Here is a 10,818-nt window from a genome sequence, read left to right as displayed (position 1 = left end):
ATTCACAGGCAGCAACTTTAAAAATGTGTATATATTGAAGACTCTAAGATAGCACACTGAAGTTTCCCACACATCTGACTATTCCCAAGGAGATCCGTCAGAGTTATATTGAGGGGGCAACAGAGTTGACAAGATAAAAGTAAAAAAAAAAAAAAAAAAACCACAAGGGTAACATTGGGCCCTGCTAAGCCAGGTGGGGTAGCCAAGTACTGACACCCAGGAAAAGCCAAACTGCTTAATGGATTACTTTGTATTTTTACTAGCCCAAAAGGGACCACCCTGCTTAACATGATGCGGGATGATTAGGATGGAGGGCAAATGTGCTCACCACTGGCATGGATGTTATGGGGAAATACCCTGAGAGGCTGGACCCCCACAAATCAGTTGCTCTAGATAGACTGCACCCATGAGTGCTAAAGGAAGTGGCAGCCATCATAGCTCAGCCACTGGCAAGGATATTCAAGAACTCATACCACTTGGGCAAAGTACCCAAAAAGATTGGAAGAGGGCCAATGTGGTGCCCATCTTCAAAAAAGGGAGGAAAGCCAAGCCAGGAAGCTACAGGCCAAATCGGTTTAACCTCAACCCTTGGAAATATTTTCAGAAAAAATCATCAAAGAACCCATTCTTGACAGGCTAACAGAAGGCAACATTCTGAGGGATAGTCAGCACAGGGTCATTGGGGGCAAGTCTTGCCTAACCAACCTCATTTCCTTCTATGAGCAGGAGACATATCACCCGGACAAAAGGGAAGAAGTTGATATAATTTATTTTAACCTTAAAAAAAAAAAAAAAAAAGCTTTTGACCTGATGTTCCATAATATCCTCATGGAAAAAATTGGGCAACTGTGGCCTCAACTGCTCCAGTCCCATAGCTGGGGAAATGGCTCTGAGTTTGGACCCAGAGTGGTAGTTGATAGAACTGAAGCAACATGGCACTCAGGGACTAGTGGAGTCCCAAGGCTCTGTACTCAGACCTGTACTCTGTAGTGTGTTCATAAATGATCTGGACACTGGTGTCAGAAGCAGACTGGCTAAGTTTGGTATCATCAACTACTGTCTGAGCCCCCAAGGTCTGGAAAAGTCTGCCAGCGGAGGTGGTTCAAGCACCTACACTGAACACCTTCAAGAGCAAATTGGATGCTTATCTTGCTGGGATCTTATGACCCCAGCTGACTTCCTGCCCTCTGGGTAGGGGGCTGGACTCGATCTCCCGAGGTCCCTTCCAGCCCTAATGTCTATGAAACTAACTTTGGGGAAGAGCGTCCACACTTTAGGACAGGCTGGTAATCCAGGCTGATCTCAATAGGCTTGTAAGGCGGGCAGACGAAAGCCTAAAGGCTTTCAAAAACAGAAATGCAAGATGCTCCACCCTCGGGAATAAAAACCTGCACCACGCTAATAGGCTCAGCAGTGCAACACTCACTGGCACCATGACCAAAAGAGGCCTCAGTTGGAGCACTGCATCCAATTCTGGGATCCACAATTCAAGCAGGATTTGGAGAAGCTTGGAAAGAGTCCAGAGGAGAGCCACGTGAATGCTCAGATGGCAAGAGACTTACAAAGAGTCCCATGGCTCGCAGACTCTCTTCATCCTGGAGAAGCGCAGGCTCAGGGGTGACTTGCTGGAAGCCTAAGTACATAAGGGGTGTGCATCAGGATCTGGGGGAATGACTGTACACCAGAACACCCCAAGGGATTACAGGGTCCAAGAGTCAAACTCCTCCACGACCATTTTAGGCTGGACACAAGGAAAAAACTTCTTTACTGTCCAAGCCCCCCCAAGGTGTGGAAAAGACTCCCTCTAGGAGGTGGTGCAAGCTCCTACTCTGGCCTCTTTCAAGAAAAATTTGGATGCTTATCTTGCTGGGATCCTTTGAACCTAGCCAACTTCCTGCCCCTTGGGCGGGGGGCTAGACCCAAAATGATCTTACAAGGTCTGTTCCAGCCGTAATGTCTATGAAGTCTATGAAAAACAAAAAACACATCCCAGGTAGTTTTAGCACAGGTATCCTTCAAGAGGCACACAGCATCACAGCAGATGAGAAAAATTCACCAGTTTAAATCCACTACTTCTGTATTGATTAGTACGGGTGTGCTCCTGAGCTTTCTTATAATTTCTTAGCATGTATGGAAGTTGAAAAAAAGAACCAAGTTTCAGAACAGGGCAAAAGAGATCCTGCCTACATGGGAAAATTTGACTAGCATAACTGCTAAAAGAATAAGTTCAGGTGTTGGACCCAGCAGATCCCAAACATTGCCATTTGACTAAAAGGAAAGGATTTTATTCTGAAATAATTAGTCTTCTCCCAAACAAAGTAATTTTCATTTCAGAACTGGTCTCCAAATCAAGAACTACTATGAACAGCTTATTTTGCAATAACTGTAATCAGTCAGTTTCTACATACAGGCAGAGCCCAAGATGCTAAATGAAGCTTTAGAAAAAGTACCCATCTTATAATCACTTCTTCAGCTTTACTTTAGGTTTTACTAATCTTAAGACTAACATACTTCAGACATGCACAAAAGCCATTAAAACTAAACTCTGTTCTTCAAATGTATAGGATTAAATATAGTTGGAGGTTGGGGACACACAGACAAACAGGCTCAAAATCTGTACTCTTTGTAGACAGCCACTTACAAACCACTTCAAGGATGGGAACTTGACTAGGTCACAGACCATACTAAAAGTGGCCCAACTAACTTATGCCACAATAACTAGTCCAGGTTTCTGCTTATATTTTAATTGCCCTGCATAGATATGGGGCACTCAACAACCAGTCCGTAAGCAACATGCAGCCTGTGGAAGCAGACTGTGGAGCTTCCAGTGGATCAAGAAATTTGGTGGCAGAGGAATGGTAGTCATTAATAGCAGGTTGGGCTGCCTCCCCTTCTCCCTGCTGCCACACAAAGTCAGATGAGGTCCTACCACAATTGTTCCAGGCACTAGATGCAGCCCGCCAGGTGACTGGGCATTGTCTATGTGGTCCAACAGCTGAAAGGTTGATCACTACTGGCACAGACATTTAAATTTCACTATCCAGTTCAATTTACAACTGCTCTTGCTAAACACATCTGACACTTGCAATGAATTAATCCAATATGGACACTGTTTGGCTGGTGTATTTTATTTCCTTTCTTAATGGTCTTTGACAGCACTGGCATTCTAGGAAAGGCCACCTGCCCATTAATTAAGCCAGCCTCTCTTTAGCATTCAGATAGGTCAAGCCTGTGTTTGAAATCCATCTTTTGCTCTGGAAAATGACGACAAGTTCAGCATTTTAAGAACTTCACTGATAAAGAATTAGGGGGAGTGGGATTTGAGCTGGAAGATTCAAAGCATTTGACCATGCTTAAGTTAGACAGGTAACAAATACCAGAAGTTCAAGGTGGTATGGAGGAATCACACTCGTAGAAGAGATATTTTATTAGACCAACTAGATATTTGTAAACAGTTATGTGACTTTTACATTTAACACCGTCTCCAGTACTGAGACACTGGCTGCAGACACGCACTCAAAGCCACCAAGGAGAACTCTCCCAGGTTTCTTTTCCTAGGCAAGATTTACTTGTGCAAAGTTCAAGCAGAGAAGAAAAAAAGAGTCCGCAGTGCTGGCCCTGGGCTGCCAGAGGTCCCTAGAGCATGCATCTCAGAGCTTTGCAGGCTTCTTTTTCTGCCCAGCAAGTGACACAAGTGGAGGCAGAGGTCAGCACTGATTGACTCATTTCAAAGGACCATATGCTGGAGGAACTGCAGCTCAAAATGCCCCCTCCCTCAGGCCAGGCTTCGACACAAGATCCTGGGAGAGCCGTGCTGCAGTCCCAGCAGGGGTCTTCCAGGCTGCCACATACATTAAGGAAGAAAGGGAGCAGGTCTGCACCCACCCCCTACACAGCCCCCTTCCCCCCAGTGCTGCACTGTGTTCCAGCCCAGCTGCAACTCGGCAGGGGCCCATACTTCCCAACACCTCTGTGCTGTTATCTGGGGGGGAGGGGGAAAGGGGACTGGCCGATTCTGGTTGGTCTCATCTTGAGTTAACCTTGAGCACCAGAGGTAAGGAGCAGAACATGCCCCCAGAGTGTCAGTGCTGGGCTCCTTCAGCCCAAAAAACAAAACAAAAAAAATCTCAGAGGACCTGTTATGCTCCCTGCCTGACTCTTACTTCCCCTGGCCCTGTGCAGAGGGGGAAACGAAGAGCAAGCAAAGCACACTGGGATACCAGAAGACTATTCTGCAACTTGTTTTGAAACCCTGCCTGTACAGATACTTAGTCTCCCAAGGGAGATTCTCCCAGGAACTACTTCACCCAGGATGTTCCCTAGTTAATTTTTCTACCAGAGTGGGCACTTTTACTCTGGGAGAACAATTAAGACCTTCTGTACACATGTGGTTTCTCCAGAGAAAGAAGCAACTCCCTAGAGAAACTGAATGCCTACCCAGAGTCGGACAACAATTTCAAGTAAGTTACCAACGGACTGTTAAACACACAGCTGAAGAAAAAAAAAAAGATGCTGCATTTACAATAATAAGTTTACAGAAGTTGGGCAAAAAACAAGTTAATAAATCTTCCACAAATATTTAGATGCTAGTCCAACCAAGCTTCCTCTAAACAGGATGGTGACAGCAGCATTGTGTAAGTAATTTTACAAGATTTATGCAAGCAATAACCCCACTTAACTATTCACACAGAACTCTGAATAGCAGCTTGCTAAGGAAAGACAATTTCAATATTCTGTAATTAAGATGGAAAAAAAGTAATTACTAGACTCAGCAAATGGCCCAACTATCTTCAGCATTACCCTTCTCCTACATTCAAACATTTTAATAAAGGTGTTCTTAGCCCAACCACATGTTAATGAATTTCAAGTCATTTTGGTGAAACACTTCACAAGTATTATGCAGATTTTCGGACATTAAAAACTAATGACCAGCTCAGTACAAATGCTATGAATGCAATTTGTCTGCCATATTCTCAAAAAAAAAATCATATGAAGTAAGAGTCTTAAATAAACTGATAACATCCCAGCAGTATGAAAAGGCAAGTTACTGATTTGAAGTGGTTTCCTGGCCTTGAAAAGAATAGCTGTGTCTCTTTATCCTCTATACTTTCAAAAAGGGTTTCATATCAATATACAAGTCCACAGTTCTATTCCACGTTGTACAAGACATTCTTTGGAACCAAATTATATGATCCATGCACTTCAACCCCTGAGTCCAAAAAACACAAGAGACAGCTCTTGATCCCCTTTTATATCTAAAAGGGAACTGTAACAAATGATTAGCTAAATAGCTTTGGTAATTGCTCCTATGAAACTGTGCCAGCATATTCAAGTCCATTAGAAGGAACATGTGTACTCAATAAAGTATTTAGCAACATATGAATTTGCTTCTAACAATCTGTAAAGAAAGGTGAATATACTTCTTGATTTAATGTTCAAGTTACACAAGGAAGAAGCTGCGATGGCCATGAGAGGCCAAGCACACAGCAGTATCTAGAATCAAGACAAACCTACTCAGTATTTCCATTCTAAGAGTTCTTTCAATTCATCACCAATTCGAATGTTTCCCTTTTAGGCAGGGCTGTGTAAGTCATAGCTTTTCTTGCTCATCTGCCAAACCAAAAAGGTTTTAAAACAAAAAAAACAAAACACCAAACCAAATTAAAAATGGTTTCTCTTCATTAAAAAGACAAAACAAAGGTTATTTTGCTGTACACAAAACAGTCCATTCAAACAAAAAATGTTTCCATCTCATTACATTTTGTAAGAGGCCAAGGAAGTGAAGGATGGGATCCCCAATATGGTGGCATATTAAAGTATTAATGTCTTCTTATCCTTCCACTGCTCAAAAAGGTAGAGCCCACAAACACAACACAGGAAAGCAAGTACATCCTTCTCTGCCTCACTGATTACAAACCCTACCCAAATTTCTCAGAAAAGTATTCCAGCATGGAGTACCTCTCTTCCCTCTTTTGACAATGTTTTATACTCGCTACAAATTGGGCATGTGGCAGCAGGCATTAAAAGCAGGTGACCCACTTCTTAAACAAGAGTTCTAGCTACTAGGCTTGTGAATCCCTGCTCTCTGCCCTATATATGGGGTCTCAGCAGTGTCAGCAGAAAAACCTTGATTCAAGCAGTGTACTAGGCCTTTAAACTTGCATCTCCCCTCAGGAGAAGGGTCTTAAACTCTTCCTCCCTTATGCTGGATAAGCACTCTAAAAAGTTACTGGATAAAGGGAACATTAAACACTTCCTTTGGTTTTGCGAGTCTACTTGCCAATCCCCCTTCCCACATATTGAGCAAGTGTGACCTAAACCTGCAAACAGCTTTGGGACAAGAAACGTGGTTTAAGAGATTGTTCTGCATACTTCCCCCATGCCAGAAGAAAAGAACCCAGCTCTCCTTTTAGGATGCGTCAGGTCAGAAGAACTGAGATTATTCATCACGAAATACCCCACCTTCTCTAGGAAGAGCCGTAAATATTAGAACAATGATGATTCTCACATTCACTTTGAAGAACAGCAGTAACAGATCTCAACTACAATGTGAGATTTAAATTAGGAAAGGTCTTCTTAATAGCCAATTACAAGCGCTGGAACAAGTTACTTAGAAGAGGTTGGTCACTACAGGTTAGGTAAATGTTTCTTGGATGGTTTAAACTTTAGACCAGGGATGCTCAACCTATGACCTTCCACACAGGTGAGTAAAATCTGGAGGCAGAGGGAGTGACAGGGGAGCAGTGGCATTTAAAACTGCCACTCTTTGCCGCTGCCTAAATTTCCAAGCCCCTCATGGCTGGTCAGAGCAGAGCCATACCCCTTCTTCCTTTATGGCTGGAGCGAGGCCTGAGGCACACCTGCTTTCCTCCACATCTGTGTTGGAGTCAAGCCACCTCTCTACAAGCCATGTTGGGACTAGGCCATGACTCCTCCCCTTGAGCAGCCATGCCTTTTTCCCCTCATCCCACCCCCTTCACCCCTCCTGCAGGACTTAGTTGGGGCCAGATCAAGATCTCTTCTGCCCATGCAGCTGGACTAGGGCAGGACTGTCCTCTGTCAGCCTTCACAGAGCCCATTTAGGCTCTACCACACCTGCCTTGGCCCTGGATCAGGACCACCAGTTGGATCTGGCCTGTGGACAGAAAGGCCCACTGGGCAAAGAAGCTGAGCATCACTGGTTTACACCAATATGATTCTGCCTTAAGCAAGTGGTTTGACAATACAAAAACACAAACAAACAAAAAAAACACAGGGCTGAAAAGGACCTAGAAAGTATTTCTAAACTGAGATTTAACCCCCTCCCCCCACCAAGAACCGCCCCCCCCAAAGCCACCAAAAGTAACTCGTGTGTGCCAATTCTTAAAGTTTAAAAGACAAAAAAAGGTCCACATTTTTAGCAATGCGTGTCAACAAGATTTCATTCCCCTTCACATGGATACAGAATAATATATTAAATGGTGAAAAACAGGACTTGGCCAAAACTGCAGAGAAACAGAAGGATCCTCCGCAACGGTGATTGCTGGGTTATGCATAATCAACTTAATCTTTCTCTTCTTCCCAGACATTAAAGTCATTTAAAACTGTATTGTAACATACATGCAAAGTGGCCAAGTTAAAACTTTATGGTTGGTTTTGGTTTTGAGTTTGGTATTTTCTGAATGCTTCATTTTGCAACTCTGAAGTTACATTATCAGCTTAAGTGACATTTAAAATCAACAGAAGTGTATTATTTTGCAAGAGTTTCAGAGACCCAACTGAATCATGTGTGAAGGAAAGAGAGTCTTGTTCCATTTGATCAAAAGTGTGTTTTCCCCCCCCCCCCTCTTTGGAGTCAGTGCTTTAAAGGTTAGTTCTCAGGCCTGTCTTACAGTGAAGGTTTGCTGGTATTCTTATGATTATACTCAGAAGCGTTTCTCCCCAACCCTTACCAACACAGCAATGTGTAGATGTCATTATACTGGCAAAGGAAACCTCTTCTTCTGGTATTGCTTATTCCTTTTGGAAAAAAAACACATTTTAAAAAAGTATTCCTTCAAAAGATGGTTTTTTTGGGAGCCAGAATAAGCTTAGTGTCCATTAGGGAGTTTTCCCCTGCATAAAATTCAGCTAGTATAATATTCCCCAGAAATAACATCAAATGTTGATAAAGCCTAGAGGTAAAGAAATACTGTTACATTACAATAGGACAGTAATCCTAATGTAGATACAGCTATACTGAAAAAGCATCACACTGCTGTCATAGTAAAAGCCACACCTCAAAATCAAGAATATTGATCTCAGGAAAAAAAAAAAAAAAAAACTCTCCAAAAAACCTTTTTTGTGTATGTGTGGCTTCTACAGACAAAAAGTTGTCAGCCAGGAATCAAAATTTCACCACTGACGGTTGTGCCAGCACTGGCCCTTACTGTAGACCTGCATTAAGGTATTAGTTTCACCCACTGTATTTTCTTCAAGAGCACTAGAACAGTTTTGGCTGAAGGTGTAAAAGGAAGTTTGACTTAAGCAGCTCTAAAAAACATTTCACAGTGGTAGACATCTCTCTACAGGCCCATAGTATGCAAGATAAATATTATTAGGTTTGATGACAGTCCAAAGATTTTTGGACACTTACTGGAGTTCAAAGTATTTGCATGTCTGTTTTGGAGTAAATAAAGAATGAATCGGAACACAGTTTTCCATCTTGTATTCCAGTTCTCATGCAGGGAGCACAGCATATTCATCATTCAACTACTTTACTCACTGAATCCAAATGTGGTTTTGCTGCAGTGCCCACAGAAACAAGGTTATTAGATTTAGCCCCCAAATCACCCCCTTCATGAAGGCCTAAATTCCATTAATGTAAAAAAATTTAAACACTTGGAACATTTGAAATCGTCAAGCTTTTAACTGGAGATCATTCCTAAAAGATACTAAGTATTATAGTCAATATCAACTTCTGAACAATAAGGGTTTAATTTTTATAACCATGCCTTAAAATGAGTGACTTTTCTACTAGCTACCACAAGATTGGATCAGTCTTCAGTTAACTGTTTACAGCCCAGCAAGAAGTTGTATGCAATTATGGAAGGCTTTGCTCAACTTAGATAGGGCCAGAATTTTGGCAAAAACCAGAGTTCTTTGCAGAGATGAGCTGTGTAAAATAAAATATCCCATGTTCTAGAAAGCTAATCCAATAGGATGTGCAATACCTACTCTCTAATTCTGCCCAATAACCATTTTCCATATTTTTGTTGTTCTCGTGGCAACAGGCTTAAATTCCCCCCCCCCGCATTAAAATCAGCGTTTACAAGTTAGTGGCCAAACCCACCAGGTCTCAGTATACCTTATCTTAAGCTCATGAGTAATCCATCAGATGCTCTGACCTTTATAATATTCAACTGTAGCTCAGAATATATACACACTGATGCATAAACAGCTCCTGATAGTGTATAATATAGAATATGGGGTATTTAAAGCATCAGAAAAAACCCGGGTGCATGCAGCAGAGAAAATGCATGTTTACTCTGTGGCCATGGAGCCCAGGTGACAAAGGATCTGGCATCAGCATGGAGTGCATTTGTACACTGCCTAGAGAACAGCACCTGAACCACCACGATAGGTCTCCATGACTAACCTAGACTTCTGGTCAAGATGTATACAAAGGCAATTTCTAAGCATGACTCTGTGTGGCCACTAGATGCAGAGAGTACTTTTGAGTACATAAATCAAGTCTGAGCACATGGCTCACATGACAATTGGGACATGAACCATGGGCATTTGCAGTTGCTCAGATACAAGCCTGCATACAAATACAGAGTAAAGGTAATCAAAACTGATCAGATGTCAGTATTATTAAATACCCAGCTCTCTCTCATCTTCAAATGAGATCAACAAAAATCAAGGTCATAAGTAGCAGAGTCTCACACACACACACACACACACACACACACACACACAGTGTTCACAGGCTACAGACAACTATTGGAAGAGAAAACGGCAATACAATCATAAAAGGCGTATGGGTGCTACACAGTAGCTGATCAAATTTCCCCAACAAATTGGCAACCCAGGTGGGACACTAGCTCTCCGGACCAGCGCCACCGCCTTGTGACAACGTCCAGCCAGCAAATGAGGGTAAGTTTCCCCTCAGTGTCCTTGTCAAGGGAGCAGGCGGCCCTGAGTCAGAGGTAAGGTGATCTCAAAACTTAAAAGGGTAGGAGTATCAGCTATATGCCCCAAGTACAGCAATTCTCAGGCAAACTGATTGTTTCTTTTAGGGTGCGTCAGTCTGAGTACGGTGATTCTCAGGCTCCTTGTTATCTGTGTCTGTCTATGTGTCAGCCATAGGCCTGTCTTCTCCCAGTTCCTCAGTCTGGTGACACAGGCAACCATAGAGCATTGTCCATCCAACCCTTTTGGGCCAGAAGAGCTGTGTGGCGCAATTTGTCTCTATTCATGCACAGAGGAACTGATCTCTAATCTTATCTTTTCTCTTTGGTAAGTCCCCTTTCCTGTTTGGGGCACTGGTCAGGTCTGTGGGTCGACCCTAGTATTCTGGTTTAAAGGCAAAGGGGTACCCTGCCAAGGGAGACAGCATGGGACAGATGGGATCCATCCCTGTCCCACCAGGAAGTCCCCTTGGAATTGTCCTTTCTGGTTGGGCTAAAATCCTGGGAACTGGTCAGGTTAAAAAGCTTAAATTAATCCAACTATCCACAACTGTCTGGCCTGGATACACTTATGAGGATCCAAGCTGACAGTGGCCTAGTCTTGGTTCTTTTGACCAAGAAACCCTATGGTACCTCAGAGGATCTCTGGAAGATCCTCAACCCCATC

This window comes from Crocodylus porosus, unplaced genomic scaffold (genome assembly GCF_001723895.1).
Source record: "Crocodylus porosus isolate Cpor-Errol unplaced genomic scaffold, CroPor_comp1, whole genome shotgun sequence".
In the NCBI taxonomy this organism is placed as follows: domain Eukaryota; kingdom Metazoa; phylum Chordata; order Crocodylia; family Crocodylidae; genus Crocodylus; species Crocodylus porosus.
Note: the sequence above shows the minus strand (reverse complement) of the source record.